Source organism: Chelonia mydas, chromosome 4 (genome assembly GCF_015237465.2).
Source record: "Chelonia mydas isolate rCheMyd1 chromosome 4, rCheMyd1.pri.v2, whole genome shotgun sequence".
NCBI classification, from domain to species: domain Eukaryota; kingdom Metazoa; phylum Chordata; order Testudines; family Cheloniidae; genus Chelonia; species Chelonia mydas.
In genome coordinates this window covers 85,662,376-85,684,166 of record NC_057852.1, presented here as the reverse complement: position 1 = coordinate 85,684,166, position 21,791 = coordinate 85,662,376, and the positions used below count along the sequence as shown (strand labels likewise).

At 41.5% G+C, this 21,791-nt stretch overlaps 1 long non-coding RNA gene across 1 annotated transcript in view; it reads right to left on the bottom strand.

Annotated features, from left to right (window-relative positions):
• The window catches only part of LOC119565999, a 176,444-nt gene that overhangs the window by 61,683 nt on the left and 92,970 nt on the right, over positions 1–21,791 (bottom strand). The window contains exon 2 of the long non-coding RNA XR_005225002.2: positions 5,930–6,015. This is a non-coding gene — a long non-coding RNA (uncharacterized LOC119565999). The remainder of the gene's footprint in view (positions 1–5,929; positions 6,016–21,791) is intronic.

Genomic DNA, 21,791 nt, shown 5'->3' with positions numbered 1-21,791 from the left:
CTATCCTATTATCATTGTAAATTCAATGAGATTTCTGACTGATAAGGTGAGTACAGCTATCTATAATGTTGGTTTTGATATTGAACTAACCCTCCAATAATAGTCAACTGTATAGCTACATTTCCAGTTACTATAATCGTTTATTGCATTTTATTTTGATGTATCAACTGCATCTTCCATGTATAAATGATTAGCTGTATATTTCTATGATTCAGATTTCAGTGGTTGTCTGAAGGCCAAAAGAGGAGGAAAGATTCTTTCAGGATGTGGCCCCCATCAAGTATGGGTTGTAACTGTTTGATGATGTCCCATATGGGTTTGAGTGGGGGGTGGTAGGGGACAGCTAAGGGTGTGTGATCAATAGGGTTTTTTCTCCCTGTATTGAAGCAGGTTCTCCTGGATATTTGGGTGGCCCATTCCATGATGTGATCTACTTCTATGGTGGAGTGTCCTTGTTAAGTGAGAGTGGTTTTAAGTATATTTAGGTGTCTCTCCGGGACTTTCTCTTCAGAGCAAATTCTGTGGTATCTGAGTACCTGGATGTAGGTAACAGATTTCTTACTGCATCTGGGGTGGCTGCTGGACCTGTGGAGTAAGTGGGGAGATCTGTGGGGTGGGGGGGTTTCTATACAGTCATTTATAGGGTTCCATTGCTGAAGCTGATCCCTGTGACTGGGAAGTTGATGCAGGAGTGTTCCAGAGTGTTTCATGGATGGGTGATGGAATCAGGACTTGCAGCAGAGCCAGTCTCTGGGCAGCCTAACAAATGCAGCTGGCCTAAAGTATGCTCCCTGATTGGCACCACTGCCTGATTGGTTGGAAGAATCAACAGATCAGTTCTTAAGCCCAGCAGCTGCAGCACCAATTCAGTGACTATTCAAATAATTTGCCTTTGGCTGTGATAGCTGCTGCGCTTGCTTGCTCTTACCCTGTTCCTGCTTTGGACCGAATCTTGCCCCTGCCTTACTCCAGGACCTGAGGCTCGCTCCAATTCTTCACTTCTGACTTCAACTCTGATCCTTGGCTCTGGCATCTGGCCTCTGACTGCTGTTCTGACCATGGACTGTAATTCCCGACTCCCAATTCCTGCTTTAGACCTGATTTCCACTAACCACTGGGCATAAGCCTCCCATGGCCTGGTCACTGACAGTACAAGGGGAATTGCAAACTTTTCAGCTCTTGCAGTCTTCTGAACTGTTGTACTGTAGGCGTTGGCACTGCAATCAATGAGCCAGATGGTGATGTTCTGCTGGCACACCATTTCGTAGTAGTAGTCATTGTTCAGGCACAAGAAGATGGGTCAAAGGCAGGAAAGGCCTGTTCTTTGATGCTGTGACTTCCTTTCCCTAAGGTGAATGGTCTTGGAGACCCTGGAATGTCTGTCTTCCCTCAGGTGGATTGTTGATCCAAAAAGAGAAGCTTTTCAGCTTTACCCTTGATTCTTATGGTTTATGAATTTCACCTGTTCCACCTTGCACCTTCCTCCAAGGACTTTGGACAAATCAGGCATGAGGACTATCTTGGAGCCACATAACTCAGTCAATCAATTAGGTCATCGTTAGCGAGTATCAGTTTAGAAAACTAGATCATTAGTGAGCTGAAAAAGTGTTATTTAAATCATCAATTTTAATATATTCAGTATTTTCCATGTGCCTAACCCCAGCCCCCAAAATAAAAAATCCAGACACATAAGGCCCACTCCTGAAGCACCAGCGCAGTCTTATTGGTCCTATGGGTCTCTTACAGGAGTGGGCGGGTGAGGTTCTGTCACCTGCAATTTGCAGGAGGTCAGACTACATGATCATGATGGTCCCTTCTTAAAGTCTAAGTGTTTTAAAAGACATTATGTCACCAGTTAATGGGAAAATCAATATAAAACCACCTATAAAAATAGCTAATGGGAAAACCCTAGCACAACAAAGCCAGTAGCTCAAACATTTATCCATCAGCAAAATAAAAATTCAAACTTACGATACATTTAATTATCTCTACCTTCTCCTCTGCCAGTCTAAAGACCAATGATTTTATTCTTGCAAACAAGGCAATTACAGCAACATTCCTCTGTTGCAACAGGGCAATAGGTCAGATAATTATCTTCTGAAATCTAAGCCTCGATAGAGGAAAAGTTACACTGAAGTTCATCAAGAGGAAACCCATTTGAAATATAAAATTTGAAATATTAGAAAAAGCCTGTATGCTAATATGAGCTATTATCACAAGGGGAGGGCAAAAGTGTTTCCTTTCACCTTGTCCTTAGCCTAAAGCAAAAAAACATAATTTAATCGTTACTCTTGTGTTACCTGTTAGTTCTCTTACATTGTCTATATTTTAAAACTAATCCAATATTGTAACTCAAGTAGCTCTGGCTCCTTTTCCCAATTTTCCTCCTCAATACCTAATCCTGGATATTCCCCCTTCTGAATCCATCTCCCTACCCTGAGGGATTGTCTCAATTCTGAAAAATTTGAGGGTGATGTTCATGTCCAAGCACAGAGGGACCGGAGCAAGGCATCAGACGAGCCCTTCACAGCTGGGGAAACCACATTTGAGGTCTGTGCACTCCCTGCATGTCAGTTTTGAAAAGGCCAAGAAAGACACCCAGACTGGAAAGGAAACACTGGATCCCCAAATGTGCAGATTCAATGGTCCAAACCCTCTGCATAGGTCTGCAAATGGGCAGTGGCTATTCATCTAATCCATTAAATAAAAAATTGACCAGCTCTAGACTGAAATAGCAGGTGTGCAAGGGCTGTATTGAAGCCACCATCCCTTGCCTTTGAAGGGATAAATTCCATCCTCCTACCCACAACACCTATGACTGTTCCTCCACAAGAAACAAGTCCATACAATAATTAGTGCAACAGTAACTAATATATGAAAAGAGCCCACTGTCAGAGATTTCTCATAATGACCTGATTTGTTCTCAGGGAAATATTTCTTGGAAAATATTCTTGTATGTACATAGTCCAAAGAACCAGCTTATAACATAAAACATTACGTCCCATTTATAAATTGCTGATGGACTATCATCTGTGTCTTGCTCTAGTCTGTGTCAAAAGCATAAAATGAGATTTTTGTGGTGAGCAGACCTCAGGGTATTTTAGGTTTTGTTTTTATTTTTGAACTCCACATTTACTTTTGTTTCATAGTCCCTTTGTCTGATGCCCTGCTAGCTGTTCTCAAATGTCTGGTACCTGCTTCCCTGGTTTCTCTTGTCATGCCATCATTTATCTATTGCCCAAAGACTCAGGCTTTCCAATAGCAAGCATTTGAAGAATCTCTGCTAAATAAAGTCTTTCTAGATTCAAATACTTTTGTAAATAAATCCATACTGACATTATTCCATAAATTGTTGGAAAGAATGATTTCACCATCAATTTTCCATCATTTAAAATCTCAAGTATTGATTGTAAGTTAAACAAGGGTCAGACAATGACTCTCTGCTTCTGGTCTGAGGAATGTTGCTTTCTGATGTTTCCTGTAATTTTTACCAGCTTTTTGACATTCAATTATCACAGTATAAAGAACTGGTGGCCATGCTCGTAGTGCTTTAGTATCAATGGACCACAGGATTTCAATGTGCATAACCCAGTGTATTTTGTATACAACTCGGTTCCACAAGATCACATTCTTCCTCATTTCACTCTACCTTTTAAGTACTATATAGCAACTCAGATATTTATTGTCACTGTCTGAGTGAGAAAATAAGCCAGTTTTTAGCTCGTTGATTTTATTTAAGTAAAGCTGTAGTGGACTGGCGTTCAAAGTTGTGTACTCTGAATCCATGGTGCTACAGCAAGCACTGCTTTATCCTAGAGCGTGTCCCAGAATAATAGTACTCTGGAAGGGTTTAGAGGTCCTCACTGAGCACAAAAGTCAGGGAGGTTAGGTCTTGCCTAATTCTCCTGCAAGTGTAAGGTGAGGTATAGGAACATAGGAGTGGAATGGACCTCCTGGGCCATAAAATCTAGTCCCCTGCTATTACCTGAAACCTCATCATATAACCCCATTAATAAATTTATCAAACTTCACCTAAAAATTAGTTAAAGTTGTTTGCCCTCTCTACTCCTACTCAGAGTTGATTCTACAACTTCACTCTTCTGATGGCTGGAAGCCTCCTTCCGATTTCCAGCCTGAATTTATTCATTGGCCAGTTTTTACCCATTTGTTCTTTTGCCAATATTGTCATTTAGCTTAAATAGCTTTTCTCCTTCCCTGGGTTTTACTCCCCTGATGTATTTTATAGAGACCAATCGTATCCCCTCTCAGTATTTTTTTTTTAAAAGACTAAACAATCCAAATTTTTAGTCTCTCATAAAATAAGCTCTTAATTCCACTCCTCACCCTAGTAAGCCCTTCTCTGTACCTGTTCCAGCTTGAATTCCTTTCTTGAACATCGATGACCAGAGATATACACAGTATTCCAAATGAGGTCTTAGCAGCGCTCTGTACCATGGTAGTAATACTACCCCTCTCTCTACTGGAAATACCTCACCTGATACACCTGACGCAGTCATCTTGCAATCAACCACTACAACTTTCTCCTCTTCCTCTGTCACTTCCAGCTGATACACCCTCAGCATATGAGAGACTAATAAGAATTTCTAACAGTGCATGACCATGCAGTTTCTTATTACATTTCATCTCATTTCTAGTACTCTAATCCTCAGTGTCATCCAATTCTTCCTGTATAACGTTCCAAACCTCCTGTGTATTGACAAGGACTCCCAACTTTGTCTCATTAGCAAATTTAATTAGCACACTACTACTTTTTGTACCAGTGTCATGACCATACTGAATGAAAATATTAAAACCAATCAGGCCCAAGACTGAGCCTTGAGGAACTCCACTAGTAATCTCCCTCCAGCCTGATAGATCTCCTTTCAGCACAATCTGTTGTTTGTCTCCCCTTTAGCCAGTTCCTTAGCCACTTAACAATTCTTGTACTGATTCCCTAGCTGTCTTTTCCAGATCATCTAGTAATTTCCCATGTGATACCATGTCAAATGCTTTACTGAAGCCCAGATAGACAAGAGAAATGCAGTAGGTTTAATCTAAGAAACCAGCTATTTTATCTAAGAAAGATATCATGTTAGTCTGGCACAATCCTCCTTTGGTAAATCTATGTTGCATTTTATCCCAGTTTCCATTTACTTCCATGTTTCTATTTTTTCCTTTAAAATTTGTTCTAATTCTCTGCATGTTATTGTGTTTGGACTAATGGGTCTGTAGTTGTCTGTATCATTTTTACCCCCTCTTATTATCGGTATTACATTTGCTATTCCCTAGTCCACTGCTGATTTGATAGATTAAAAATCCTTGCTACTGGACCTGCAATTTCATGTGCCAGTTCTTTCATTATTCTGTGATGGAGATTATCTCATTGTGATGTTTTGGGGTTCAACCCAGACCAGTGAGAGGTTGTGTCCCCACCTGTCCTCTACCCTGGGTGTCTTAAATGCTCTGCTGCTATGACTCACAGCCCAGACAAGCATGCACTTCCCTGAGCATTTGCATGCTGTGCAGCCCTGGTTCAGCACTGTGACCCCAGCAGCCTGCCTACAACACAACACACTACCCTGGTCTCCACCACCCTTGGATGCTATTTGCAAGGTGACCCCAACACACTGCCAGGCTTGAATTTCCCCCAAACCATCTGGAACACTCAGAAGTAATAAGATTTCTTGCTTCTTTAAAGGACAAAAGCACAACTTATTTCTTTAACTAGAGTTAACAATTGTTTCAATTCAAGCACAGCATTGGGTTGGTTTAGATCAAAAGTAAAACAAGTTTATTAACAAAAAGAGGTTTTAACTGAGTTCAAGTATATGGGATAAAGACAAAAATGAATAAAGGCAAGTAAAAGTAAAATACCATTTCTAGTAGCTAAGACTTAACTTACAGTCTAGGTTCAAGATGCATGTCTTACCAATCCCTTCATCTTTGCAGCCATGGCTTACATCCATCAGTCAAGACCTTCCGCAGAAGTACAAGGTGCTGGTTTCTCTTGTCTTCCTAGGGGCAGAGAACTCTTAAGCTATCTTCCATCTTTCTTTATAGTCCATTAAACCTTTGAAAAGTGTCTCTCAAAGTTCATTGACCCGGCTTCAAGAGACTGGATGACTTCATACTGTTCTTCCCTTCAGGTGGACTTCCCATCCCACTGTAGATTTGTATGTAAATGGAGCTTCCATGGTTTTGATTCTATATTGCTTATTTTATATTGGAGACATAGATAGCTGTCTTCCTCCTATCTGGGAGAAAACCTGTATCTCCCGTTTGATCACAGATTTTAAAGCATAATATCCACAAGTATCCATAATTCCTCATATAGAATTAATACATACATATATACACACACAATGATATTAATTACCAGGATGTCACTGGCTTTCATAAGACATTACTTGATATAATTTTATAATACAGTAATATTGAATACAATCAGTCGATTCAATTGCTTATCATTTGAGGTTCAGACCCCCCTCAAGAGGATCTCTTCCCTACTCACTAGGTTGCCTGCTTTGTTTACTTTTTATGTAAATATACTTTGTCTCTCCCTGATGACCAGGCTGGTCAAGCAAAGCCAAAAAAAATGTTTCTTTGTCTCGGGGAGACTGCATTTATGCATTGCTCACTGAAAACATTTTAAGAACACAATTCAAAAACATATCCATATTACCCATCTTTAATGAGTGAGTGAGTGAGTTAATTAATTAATGAGTGAGTGAGTTATTACTTTTTCAGTCATAGAATCATAGAAATGTAGAACTGGAAGGGACCTTGATAAGTCATTTAGTCCAGTCCCCTACATTGAGGCAGAACTAAGTATTATCTAGACCAGTGGTTCTCAACCTATTTACCGTTGTGGGCCACATATGCAGCTCTCTATGTGTTATGTGGGCCGCATCCACATTATATATAGATATAGATATACACACACACACACACACACACACACCTGTATAACCCTGAGGATGTCACATGGGCTGCAGCTGTGTGCTGATTGGGCCTCAAGCGGCCTGCAGGTTGAGAAACACTCATCTAGACCATCCCTGCCAGGTATTTGTCTAACTTGTTCTTAAAAACCTCCAATGACAGAGATTCCATAACCTCCCTAACTAATTTGTTCCATTGCTTAAGTACCTTTACAGTTAGGAAGTTTTTCCTAATGTCAAACCTTGCTTCAATTTAAGCCCATTACATCTTGTCCTGTCCTCAATGGTTAAGGAAAAATGTATCATCCTCCTATTTATAACAACCTTTTGCATACTTGAAGACTATTATCATGTGTCTTTCCCTCCCCCACCCGTCTTCTCTTCTCCAGACTAAAAAAAAAAACACATTTCCCCCCAATATTTCCTCATAAATTAGAGGTCTAGACCTCCAATTATTTCCTAGAAGTTTAGCCCTCTAATCATTTTTATTGTTCTCCTCTGGACTTTCTCCAATTTGTCCACATCTTTCCCAAAGTGTGGAGCCCAGAACTGGACACAATACTCCAGCTGAGGTATTATCAGTCCTGAGTAGAGTGGAAGAGTTACTTCTCGTGTCTTGCTTACAACACTCATGCTAATCCACCCCAGAATAAAGTTTGCTTATTTTTCAACAGTATTACATTGACTCATTTAGTTTGTGATCTACTGTAATGCCCAGATCCTTTTCTGAAGTTCTCCTTCCAAGGCAGTCATTTCTAATTTTGTATTGTTAAACTGACTATTGCTTTTTAAGTGTAGTACTTTGCATTTGTCATTTAATTTCTTAAATATTCTAGGATGTATTTAGTCAGGCCCTGCCAATTTGAAGACAACCAACTTGTCTAAGTAATTCCTAACTTGTTCTTTCCCTATTTTAACCTCAGATCTTACCCCATTTACACCAACATTCACTATGTTAGTTGTCAGATCACTGCTAACCATTGTGGTAAAAACTGAAACACAAAAGGCATTTAACATTTCTGTGTTTTGTTGCTTTCTTTCCCTCCTGATTAACAGGCCTACCCTGTCCTTGGTCTTCCTCTTGCTTCTACTATATTACCCTTTATGTCCCTAGCTAGTTTAATCTCATGGTGTGCCGTTCTAATTTTGTCCTTACATACTTGGGGTTTGTGTTTTTGGTGGTGGTGGTGGGGTATTCATCCTTAATAATTTGACCTAATTTACTCCCTTTGTATGACTGAGTTTCAGATCACTGAAGATCTCCTGGTTAAGCCAGGGTGATCTATTACCATACTTCCTATCTGTATTATGCATTGGGTTAGCTTGCCTTTAATAATGTCTCAAAAAAAACCACCACCTCTCCTGAACCCTTTTTCCCCCCTTAGACTTGCTTCCCAGGGATTTTACCTCCAATTCTGAGTTTTCCAAAGTTTACCTTCTTGAAGTCCACTGACTGTATTCTACTGTTTTCCTTCCTACCATTCCTTAGGATTATGAATCAATCATTACATGATCACTTTCACTCAAGCTAACTTCCACCTTCACATTCCCAACCAGTTCCTCAAAGTTGTCTCCATGTATTCAAAGAATTTGTTGGATAATCTGTGCCCTGCTGTATTATTTTCCCAGCAGATGCTTGGGTAGTTGAAGTCCCGCATCACTACCAAGTCCTGTACTTTGGATGATATTGTTAATTTTACAAAAGCCTCATGCACCTCTTCTTCCTCATTAGGTGGTCTATACAAGGCCATCACCTATCATGACATAACCCTTGTTTTTTACTCCTTTTATCATTACCCAGAGACTGTCAACATGTTTGACTCCCACTTCTATCTCAACCTCAGTGCAAATGTATACATCTTGGATATACAAGGCAACACCTCCTACCTTTTTTTTCCTCAAGCCTATCCTTCCACACCAATATAATATATTACATGCCATATTTTAGGTATATCTCATGACAATGAGTTAGGTAAAGTGAGTATGTCAGGCCTGACAACAGTTGTTCACACAGAATAGTGAACCACCAATGGGACTCTGTGTCACACCAGTCTCCCTGAATTGATCACATTAAGGTATTTGAGTTTTGCTTTTACCTCAGCTGTGGTAATTTCCATTTCTATAAACTCATTCCCATTAGCCATCCTGCCTTGTTTCCCCATGTTCTACATCATCTTTATTGAAAGCAGAGGCAAAGTATTCATTTAATTATGAGCCATACTTAGACTAATCTCTAAAATATCTTCACTGTATAGTGACCCCACTTCTTTTCCTGTTCTCTCTTTATTTATATGGCTAAAGAATATTTTACTACTTGTTTTAATTTCCTTTGTAAAATCTAACTCACCTTAACTTTTTTTTTTTTTGGCAAGTCTCACTTTATCACTTCATCTTCTGAATTCTACAATGTAACTGTCTTTGCTGATCAGTCCCTTCTTCCATACCATTTGTTTCCAATCTATAGCAGAGAAGTTAAAGTCTCCAATAATGATACAATTCCCAGTACTATTTATCTCTCTAATAAGAAAAAGAGCTCTAGTCAGACCAAAATCCAACCCTGGAGGCCTATAGCAGATCCTTAACACTACTCCATTAGAACCTCTTTTACAATCCTTCCCCAGCATGATTTTGACCCAAACCAATTCTGTTTTATCCATGTTAGAGTGTAAAGAAATAGAAAATATCAAATTATTTATATAGAACACTACCTCATAACTTTTACCTTTATTTCAATTTCTCCTGAACAATGCATTCCCTTCACTACCTATGTTTAAGTCATGATTGCTATTCCACCATATTTCTGTTATCCCTGTAATACCCAGTTTCAAATCCTGCACCATTAGTTCTAGCTCCTCCATATTTAGTACACAAATAGGTCAGTTGCTTCTCTCTGACCTCACAGTTTCCTAGCTAGATTAGGCATACTGCTTTTGCTGTCAATAATCGTACCCTCTAGTGTTCCTTCATCCCTTATTATATCCTCTTACCTGATTTTCCTCCTCCTATGTATTAAAACTAGTTGTGGAGATTACACAAATCTATCCCAACCTTTTCCTACCATTTCCTAATGTAAAGCTTTTCTTACCAAACAAGTCTGTCTTGATCCCAGAAGGTTAATACCCCAGGTACTCAGATGGAGTCTATCAGTTGTGAAGAGTCTTCTTTCTGTGAATGTCTCCCAGTGGCCAAGCATCCCAAAAACTTTCCTTGTACCACCAATCCTTGATTCATATGTTGCTCTTCATCACTATGTCACACCTTCACACTTATTCTCTAGAGGTTAGAAGAATTCCATTGAAGAGGTAGCTCTACAAACAACTACTGAGTGGGGTACCAAGTATAGAAACATTAGTTATCTTGTAGTTTGAGCTGTATCCTCTTTTTTCTGTACATACTGGTGCCCCTTATTCTGATACTGGTATCTAACTTTGACAGCAGCATCACCCCTCTGCCAGGCAAGAACAGATGGACAGGGACTTGCAGGCCAGCTTCATGCTAGATGAGAAATCAATGTATAGTTTGGTTATATACTAAGTAATTTATGTTATTTACATATAAACCAGTCCTGAAATAAAGGTGGCCAATTAGAATGCAGGCAATCCCTGTTTTCAGGCATCACAGTCCAACTCCACTACCCAGTTTCTAGAGAGCAACTTAGTCTGAAGTATTAACTCAGGCACTTGGCTTGTCCACCCCTGGAACCAACACTGAACACAGCACTAGATTTCAGTGGCTCTTGCTTCTGAACGTTAAATTCACATTGTTCCCTATTGCATCATGTCTTTAGCTGCCCACATACAGAGATTAACTGCAAAGTTCTCTCTCTCCTTCCCCCTCTCGACAAACAGCCTGAGTGCTTAATCAGCAGAAAGATGCAATTCCAAAATCATACCTCACTTTCTGCTAGGCTGCAGAGTCTTTAGAGTCCATTGTGAAAAATGTGCTGATGTTCAGTGCAAAAAAGTTTTACAGCACCATGGATACCCAATAAATAGTCTTCCCATTACATCCTAGTTTATGCACTATCCATTTCATCTCAAAAAGCAGTCAAAGTTCACAGAAAATCATGAGAATTTCACATTTGAGTCTCTTATTGACCCTATGCTGCAGAGCGATGTAAATATCTACTGCATATATTACATGAACTGCTGCAACTCAGAGTTGTATAGTAGCATTACTTTTACAAAAGAGACATTTTAATTGACATTTCTGTAATATTACAGCCAAGAAAATAAGAATATTAAGTTTGCCAAATCAAGAACTCTGAAATTAGGAAATGCTGAAATTATTACCCATGCAACCTTAATGCATAGATTTTAGTTGGAACTTTCAGTCTGCACACATGGAGAGGGCAGGGCAATTGAGCTAAAAGGGCCTAGAAACATTCAGAAGTAGGGTGTGGAAGTTGCTGGACATGCTCAGTAAGTATTTTTGAAGCTGTATAGGAAGTTTTCATTGTGGACAATCAACCAAGCAGGTCACCCTCCAAAAGCTGAGCCAATCAGTGCTTGGGAGAGGGGAAGAGGTGGTCAAAAATACTGGAACTACAGACAGGTCTGTGGACTTAGTAGCTGATTGACACAGGATCCAGAGATGTCTGCCATGAGGGCTGGGTCCCAGTCCCTGTATCACTTTGGATACAGGTGAGTGCTATTCCAGCTTTACTTCGGGGGAAGCCCATTATTAGGAAAATACTTGGTCTACCGCAGTGTATTTTATGGGCCTAGAGGAATAGCAGTTGTCACCTGTAGAGGCTACAGAGTATGTGAACTTTCAGTTAGCTTTCAGCTAACTGTTCTGAACTGGGATTCTGTCTGTTAGAACGGGCACTTAGTGAGAGCAGGGTTTGTGAACTCTTGCTTGCCTTTGCTGAATTTATGGGGGAATAACAGTGCTCTGTAGAGCGAGAGCCTTGTAGAAATCCAGAGAATGGATATTTTATATGCTTATCCCAATCCCTGTACCACTTGGATACAGGCTACAAATTTCTCTTTCACCACCAACTAAGACTAGTCAGCTATTTACCCAAGGGCAAGAATGCTGCAAGCTGTGGAAATCCCCAGATTGTTTGCTGACAGGTCTCTGAAATGTTTGGAAAAGAACGGAGAGGCTGCTGTTCTTCTCAAGCTCTACAGAGTTCAGGTGACACACACTACATATTATGGACACTCTATAAACATTGAGAAGTCATCTCAGAGAAGATCAGAGGGTGATATGTTTGTGTGCATACAAAAGTATAGAAGTGTAGATATCATGGTGAAACTTCTCTGAAGATATGTGACAGCAACACTGATGGTGGAGGGGACTCTGTATAAGGACCACCAGTAGATTTACTGCCTAACAGCCGTTTTAAAGTTGTAAATAATATTTGCAAGACTATGGATAATGTTTCATACCATTTACAATATTTGTGTACATTAAAAATGTTTGTTCGTACTAAAACTGTTTGGTTCTTTCTGTCCTTGATGTTGACTGACATCTATTGATTTTACATCCAATAGCCCTGAGGTTTATCTCTGTCTGACACTATCTGAAAGACAATACTGACCTGTGCTTCCACAAAGAGGGAAGCTGAGTTGTAGGAAGAGGGAGTGTAATAATGTTTATAATATTTTTATTATATTTTACAAAATTTTATAATAAAATATTGCTTCAGCATCCTCCTGCCAAGCTACACTTGTTGTAGTATCCTAATTCCATTAATGTTTGTGAAGAATTATCTTCACAACACCCTGATGAAGTGAGGCAGTATTATCTTCATTGTACATATGGGGAACTGAGGCACAAAATTAAAGTCAATTGTCAAAAGTATCAACAAATTTTGGGTGCCCAATTTAAGATACTCTGATTTTTCAGAGTAGGTAGCATTTTATAGCACTTTATAAGCTCAGGGCACAGCTCCTATTGACCTCAGCTGAAGTTGAGAGTGGCCAGCACCTGCAAATGAGAACACAAGTGACTTACGTTGGGCAACCAGAAAATGGGGTATACAAAGGGGCCACCTGTGAAAAGTTTGATTTAAGTGACTTGCCCATCATGATATAGGAACTCTGTGGCAACGAAGGGATAGATCCAGTTAGCCAGGGTAGAATTCAACTGCCTTAACCATGAAACCATCCTCTCTCTTTCTCCAGTTCACTGCCTGATTCATCACACACCCTCCAACTTCTGCAACCAATGAGGCAAGGTTCCCACAAACAATCCTCCTTCACTACACAACCCCAATTCATTCCCAGAGCACAGTCTGTCCTGTGCACTGAATGAGGCAAGGGTCCTATGGAAAAAATAAGAAATCATGTAATTTAAGAATATTTCATAATGCAGATATGCAAGGGGGCAAATTAAGGTTGACTTAAGTGCTTCATTTAGCAGCCTTAACATTCTTTTATTGTAGTGGGGGGGGGTTTAATGAAATTTTCTACTTTAAAGAAATTGAAAAAAAAAAACCTTTCATTATGGGGAACAAAACTGACTCCTCACATGGGATATTAGCAGAGTTGTAAGTTCTAGATCTATGGACCACTACCATGGTAACCTTAGAGTATGTGGTAGCAATCAAAGCTCTTATTTTCTAATGGATGGTGTCATAAATATAAAGGGAAGGGTAAACCCCTTTAAAATCCCTCCTGGCCAGAGGAAAAAATCCTCTCACCTGTAAAGGGTTAAGAAGCATAAGGTAACCTCGCTGGCACCTGACCAAAATGACCAATGAGGAGACAAGATACTTTCAAAAGCTGGGAGGAGGGAGAAAAACAAGGGGTCTGTGTCTGTCTGTGTGATGCTTTTGCCGGGGACAGAACAGGAATGGAGTCTTAGAATTTAGTAAGTAATCTAGCTAGGTATGTGTTAGATTATGATTTCTTTAAATGGCTGAGAAAATAGCTGTGCTGAATAGAATGAATATTTCTGTCTGTGTGTCTTTTTTGTAACTTAAGGTTTTGCATAGAGGGATTCTCTATGTTTTGAATCTAATTACCCTGTAAGGTATTCACCATCCTGATTTTACAGAGGTGATTCTTTTTTACTTCTATTAAAAGTCTTCTTGTAAGGAAACTGAATTTTTTTTCATTGTTCTTAAGATCCAAGGGTTTGGGTCTGTAGTCACTATGCAAATTGGTGAGGATTTTTACCAAACCTTCCCCAGGAAGTGGGGTGCAAGGGTTGGGAGGATTTTGGGGGGAAAGACGTTTCCAAACTATGTTTTTTCAGAAACCCAGATAAAGTTTGGTGGTGGCAGTGGAAGTCCAAGGGTAAAATAGTTTTTACCTTGGGGAAGTTTTAACCTAAGCTGGTAAAAGTAAGCTTAGGAGGTTTTCATGGAGGTCCCCACATCTGTACCCTAGAGTTCAGAGTGGGGAAGGAACCTTGACATGGTGGCAGAGTGGTGGGATTAACCTGAAATCCTTCTGAGATCAATTTGAGATTTTTTTGAACCAGAAAAACAGATTTTAAAAAGGAAATATTTTTTTTCCTTTGGGGCTGCTGGAAAGGAGGTCCAACTGAAAGCAGCTAGTTTTTTCTCTGCTTTGGGGCCAGAACAGAGACAAAAGGGGATAATCTTTGTGAATTGCAGGTTTTCTTTGCCTGGAGGCAGAGTAATTAACCTCCTGCAGGGAAATTCACAGTCTTCACAAACCTGAGGTTTTTTTTCCCCTAAAAGTAAATGCGTGGGGGGGGGTGTTCTACCCATTTGCCTGGAGACAAAAGTGGCAGGGGTTGGTTGTGTTTTTTTTAGGATTTTGATTTTTTTTTTTTTTTTTTTTTTACAAGGAGCACACATTTGAAAAGGAAATTTTTTTCCTTTGGGCTGCTGGAAAGCAGGTTTCCAAATGGCTGGAGGTTTTTTCCTTTGATTTGGGGCCAGAGCAGAGACAAAAGGGAATTGTCTTTTTCTGTGGGCTGACAATCACTATCAGAGAATAGGTTTCAGAGTAAAAGCCATGTTAGTCTGTATCTGAAAAAAGAAAAGGAGTACTTGTGGCACCTTAGAGACTAACCAATTTATTTGAGCATAAGCTTTCGTGAGCTACAGCTCACTTCATCGGATGCATCCGATGAAGTGAGCTGTAGGTCACAAAAGCTTATGCTCAAATAAATTGGTTAGTCTCTAAGGTGCCACAAGTACTCCTTTTCTTTTATCAGAGAATAGGTATCCTATTCCAGCACAACAAAATTTTACAATCCAAGTTTTGTTTTGTTTTTTTCTAAACCTCGGGTGTAAAGTTAGTTAAAAACAGAGAGGTTAGGATGACAGACTCCATCGCTCAACAAAAGCTGGAATTAGCCAGATTTCAGGCTGATGAAAAACAAAAGGAACATGAAAAACAGATAGAACTCATGCGGCTGGAGAAGGAGGTACAGGAGGCTGCCCACAGGAGGGAAATGGAGGCAAGGAAGCACGTGGAGGAGGAGAAGGAAAAAGAGAGGAAGCATGAACTGGTGATGGAGAAGGTAAAGGCTCAGCAGAATATACCAACAAACCCTAGCAATCCATCTCCAGGTACCACTTCCCATTCCAGAAAGTTCCCCACCTACAAGGCAGGCGATGATACTGAGGCCTTCTTAGAAAACTTAGAAAGGGCCTGCCTTGGGTACAGCATCTCTACCGACCAATACATGGTAGAGCTGAGGCCGCAGCTCAGTGGACCCTTAGCTGAGATGGCAGCTGAAATGCCTAAAGAACACATGAACAAGTATGAACTGTTTAAATCCAAGGCGAGAGTCAGAATGGGGATAACACCCGAGCATTCTCGTCGGAGGTTCAGAGCCCTAAGTTGAAAACCAGACGTGTCATTTACCCGACATGCCTACCACATTGTGAAACATTGGGATGCCTGGATATCAGGAGCAAGTGTTGAATCTCCAGTAAATTTGCCCTTCCTATGCAAATGGAACAATTCTTAGAGGGTGTTCCTGACGAAATAGAAAGATACATCCTAGATGGGAAGCCCAAAACTGTAATCGAGGCAGGAGAAATTGGAGCCAGATGGGTAGAGGTGGCAGAGAAGAAGAAAACTGGTCGCAGTTGGAGCGGAGACCAGAAGGGACAACCCCAGACCACACCCTATGACCGGGGGCCGCCCAAGGCCCCAGCTACCTCCCAAAGAACCCTCCAGACACCTTATCGTCCCACCACCCCGTTCTCCAGCAACCCGCCTCACCCCAGTGACCCGTCAGCAGGACGATGTTTTAAATGTAACGAGCTGGGGCATGTAAAGCCCAACTGCCCCAAGAACCCCAACAGATTACAGTTCATTGCACCAGAATCTCACCAGAGATCCGCAGGCCCAGATACCTCCCAGATACCCTTGGAGCAGAGGGAAACTGTGAGTGTGGGCGGGAAGAAGGTTACCGCGTGGAGGGACACCGGAGCACAAGTGTCAGCTATCCATGCTTCCTTAGTGGACCCCAATTTAATCAACCCAGAGATCCAAGTGACGATTCAACCCTTCAAGTCCAACTCTTTCAATTTGCCTACAGCCAAGTTGCCTGTCTAGTACCAGGGCTGGTCAGGAACATGGACTTTTGCAGTCTATGATGATTCTCCCATCCCCATGCTGTTGGGGGAAGACTTGGCCAATCATGTGAAGCGGGCCAAGAGGGTGGGAATGGTCACCCGCAGCCAGGCTAAACAAGCCGTCACGCCTAGCTCTGTTCCGGAAACTTCTATAAGGACCCGGTCAGAGGTGATGGACCCAGACCCCAGGCTAATGTCTGCAACAGCAGTAGTGGATCCAGTCCCAGAAACCCAGACGGAACCAGTCCCAGAACCGGAACCAACGGAACAACCAGCACCAGAGCCATTGCCAGCACTGAATCCAGTACTTGCAACCTCTACACCAGAGGGCCCCACCGAACCTGAACTGGCAGCAGCCCATAACCCTACACAAGAGGCTCAGCTGGAGCCTGAACCCCAACATAGCGTCCCAGCGGAGAGCAGTTCACAGTCAACGGAAACAGCCCCATCCCCTACATTGCTTCCAGAGGGACCAAGCATAGGTCCACAATCCAATGAGGAACTGATGTCTCCAGCATCAAGGGAACAGTTCCAGATCAAACAGGAAGCAGATGAAAGCCTCCAGAGAGCTTGGACGGCGGCACGGAGCAACCCACCAGCTCTCAGCTCTTCTAATCGATCCAGGTTTGTTTTAGAAAAAGGACTTTTATACAAGGAAACGCTTTTTGGTGGACACCAGGAAGACTGGCATCCTCAGAGACAGTTGGTAGTTCCAACTAAATATCGGGCCAACCTCTTGAGCTTAGCCCACGATCATCCTAGTTGCCATGCTGGGGTGAACAGGACCAAAGACCGTTTTGGGGGGGTCATTCCACTGGGAGGGAATGGGCAAGGATGTTTCTACCTATGTCCAGTCTTGTGAGGTATGCCAAAGAGTGGGGAAACCCCAAGACCAGGTCAAAGCCCCTCTCCAGCCACTCCCCATCATTGAGGTTCCATTTCAGCGAGTAGCTGTGGATATTCTGGGTCCTTTTCCGAAAAAGACACCCAGAGGAAAGCAGTACATACTGACTTTCATGGATTTTGCCACCTGATGGCCGGAAACAGTAGCTCTCAGCAACACCAGGGCTAAAAGTGTGTGCCAAGCACTAGCAGACATTTTTGCCAGGGTAGGTTGGCCCTCCGACATCCTCACAGATGCAGGAACTAATTTCCTGGCAGGAACTATGGAAAGCCTTTGGGAAGCTCATGGGGTAAATCACTTGGTTGCCACTCCTTACCACCATCAAACAAATGGCATGGTGGAGAAGTTTAATAGAACTTTGGGGGCCATGATACGTAAATTCATAAATGAGAACTCCAATGATTGGGACCTAGTGTTGCAGCAGTTGCTCTTTGCCTACAGAGCTGTACCACACCCAAGTTTAGGGTTTTCCCCATTTGAACTTGTATATGGCCGTGAGGTTAAGGGGCCATTACAGTTGGTGAAGCAGCAATGGGAGGGATTTACACCTTCTCCAGGAACTAACATTCTGGACTTTGTAACCAACCTACAAAACACCCTCCGAACCTCTTTAGCCCTTGCTAAAGAAAACTTAAAGGATGTTCAAAAAGAGCAAAAAGCCTGGTATGATAAACATGCCAGAGAGCGTTCCTTCAAAGTCGGGGACCAGGTCATGGTCTTAAAGGCGCTCCAGACCCATAAAATGGAACATCATGGGAAGGGCCATTCACGGTCCAGGAGCACCTGGGAGCTGTTAATTATCTCATAGCATTCCCCACCTCCAACCGAAAGCCTAAGGTGTACCATATTAATTCTCTAAAGCCCTTTTATTCCAGAGAATTAAAGGTTTGTCAGTTTACAGCCCAGGGAGGAGACGACGCTGAGTGGCCTGAAGGTGTCCACTACGAAGGGAAAAGTGCTGGTGGTGTGGAAGAGGTGAACCTCTCCATGACCCTTGGGCGTATGCAGCGACAGCAGATCAAGGAGCTGTGCGCTAGCTAAGCGCCAACGTTCTCAGCCACCCCAGGACTGACTGAACGGGAATACCACTCCATTGACACAGGTAATGCTCACCCAATTAAAGTCCAACCTTACCGGGTGTCTCCTCAAGCTAAAACTGCTATAGAATGGGAGATCCAGGATATGTTCCAGATGGGTGTAATCCGCCCCTCTGGAAGTGCATGGGTATCTCCAGTGGTTCTAGTTCCCAAACCAGATGGGGAGATACGTTTTTGCGTGGACTACCGTAAGCTAAATGCTGTAACTCGCCCAGACAACTATCCAATGCAATGCACAGATGAACTATTAGAGAAACTGGGATGGGCCCAGTTCATCTCTACCTTGGACTTAACCAAGGGGGTACTGGCAGGTACCGCTAGATGAATCCGCCAAGGAAAGGTCAGCCTTCACCACACATCTCAGGCTGTATGAATTTAATGTACTCCCTTTCGGGCTGCAAAATGCACCCGCCACCTTCCAAAGACTTGTAGATGGTCTCCTAGCGGGATCAGGAGAATATGCAGTCGCCTAACTTGACGATGTGGCCATATTTTCGGATTCCTGGGCAGAACACCTGGAACATCTGCAAAAAGTCTTTGAGCGCATAAGGGAGGCAGGACGAACTGTTAAGGCTAAGAAGTGTCAAATAGGCCTAAACAGAGTGACTTACCTTGGACACCAGGTGGGTCAAGGAACTATCAGCCCCCTACAGGCCAAAGTGGATGCTATCCAAAAGTGGCCTGTCCCAAAGTCAAAGAAACAGGTCTCTACTGAGCATGTGCAAATTGAGATGATTTAAAAACTCACAAGTTGGCCACATTTGGAAAACTTTTCACAGGGAAAGCAAAAGGCACATTCCTGATACAAGGACAATCCCCCTTCCCAATTTAAAGTGCCTGCTCCAAAGCACGGAAGTGCTAACGCTTCTCAATGAAACAACTGCAAGGGTGTTTATTTTAACATGTGCAAAACATTTTTTCCAAATCTGTCTTGGACATGGCTGAACCTTTTTAGTTGAAACTTTACAAGAAAAATAATAAGCCTAAAACTCAAACGTAGCATGGACAATTTCAGCCCAAATGGATTAAGTTTGGCAGAGCTATAAGCAACTGAAAATAGGGTCTTATCTGGGAAAAGTGTAAGGCAACCTTAACTGCTGCAGATAGCGATGCCTGTCATTATGTCTTACTTTTACCATGTAGTATTTAGTGCAGCTGCTTCTCATTTAGAGTTGGGCAAATACCTTACAAATATAAAGGCTCTTTTTTCTGTAGCAACACACGCAGCTCTAACTGAAGTCAATCGGAAGTGTGAATGCTTAGCACCTGCAGGGAAAAAAATCAGCTGTTTATTCACTTCAATTGCATATGTGCCTCTTCTGCTCTCAAAGTAAATATTCTAGCAAATGAATTAAGTGGCATAGATGTTTGCAGAAACAGAGTATTTTAAGTTTCAGAGTAGCAGCCGTGTTAGTCTGTACACGCAAAAAGAAAAGGAGGACTTGTGGCACCTTAGAGACTAACAAATTTATTTGAGCACAAGCTTTCGTGACTTATGCTCAAATAAATTTGTTAGTCTCTAACGTGCCAAGAGTATTTTAATACTCAGAGAAAATTTTGATTTCAAATATGAGGTTTTCTATTCAAAAACTAACTTCAAGCCTTATACTTATCCTGTCAGGGAACAGAAAATACCACATGACCTATGTATCTAACCAAAACTAACTCTCACCGCTTAAATATTGAACCCTTGCAATTAACTGTTCACGTAAAGACCTGCAGACCAAGTGTGATCCCAGGAATAATTTTCAATGAGGAATACATTTCAGAAAATCATAAGATATTCACAGAGAATTCAAGAGAGAGGCTAAATATGTTAAATAAATTGTTCACTGCAAGTGATTTGCACAGCAGTTACAACAATGGAATTTTACTATAAGAACATGTGAAGAGGGGGCCTGAGAGCATGAAGAGCTGTTAGTAAAGTGCCTGTATGGGGAGCTGGCTGACAGTTTTACTAACTATAAGCAAACTGGGCACTGAGCCACATTTCAAAATGGAAGAGGAAATCAGACACAGACAGCTCCAGAGAGGAGGAAGAAGTAGAGCAATGAGAGGGGACTATCGGCCTGATTCAACTCCCATCAAATTCAATGGAGAGACTCCGGTTGACTTGCATGGGACTTGGATTGTGCTCCAGACTACCTAAGTGAAACAAGCACATGTGACTTGTAATTTCCTAAGGATAACCCTTTCCAGAATCCTGACCAGGACACTGGAACAATTAAAGACAAGATCACTCCCAGAGAATCCATCCCAACTTTTACACCGAGAACAGAGCATGCTGGGACTCTGAAATTAGTCAGTGCTGCTAGTCTAAGTTATCATCCCCAATACCATAGTATATGAGCATCGCACAATATTTAATGTGTTTCTCCTAACACACATCCCTGCGAGGTAGAGATGCATTATCCCCATTTTACAGATGGTACAGAGAGAGTAAGTGCCATATACAAGGTCACACAAAGTCTGTGGCCAAGCAGGGAACTGAATCCCCATCTCAAATCCCTGGTTAACACCATACCACTGGACCTCCCATACTGTGTAAATGCCCATATAAAGCAGACATGATCAAAGCTCAAAATGTGTGTACCTCAATGTTAAACGTAGCTACCTAAGTGGGAACTCCCCATTAACCTGGGACACAGCATGTGTATTGGGAACTTCTTTATAGTCAGCAATGTAACCTTTCGTTCATGCTGATTAACTCAGTGCTATCAAACATCCCTGAAAATAATAAGAATGATGTTGGCATAAGCACAGGGTGTTTTGTTTAGTGGGCATTTTGTCCAGAAAGCTATAAAATAGCTAAAATGAGGTCCTATGAAAGAACAAACCTCCCCAGCCATTACTATCAAGGAAGCATAAGTGGAACTGAAATGTGTAATATTGAATGTTGCTAGGTTATTGCGCGGAAGAAATAATGAGAATACCAGGCAACGTGCATACACAATGCTATCTAAAAAAAATAGAAAGTATTTCAGGTTACTTTAAATACCAACAAAATTTCTTCCCTCTTTATTGCTACCAGTTTTCAAAACAATTTGTATGGTAATTAAGCTATTTTTGGCCAACAGGTTATCAACATGCCTTTGAAACTTTGAGAACTGCATGTTTTCCTCAAGCTCTAATGCAAAAAACCTGAACCAATTTATCTAGAATTCTGGAAAGAAAATCATTTTAAAAATAAATATCTAGATTGATAGCCTGTGAATTTAGCTTATTACAATGTTAAAAGACCAAAGGCCAGATCCTTAATGGATGACTTGGTGGAGCTACAGTTCCTGCAGAGGACCTGACCAAGACTCTAAAAATAGAGTAGAACATAATGGAAT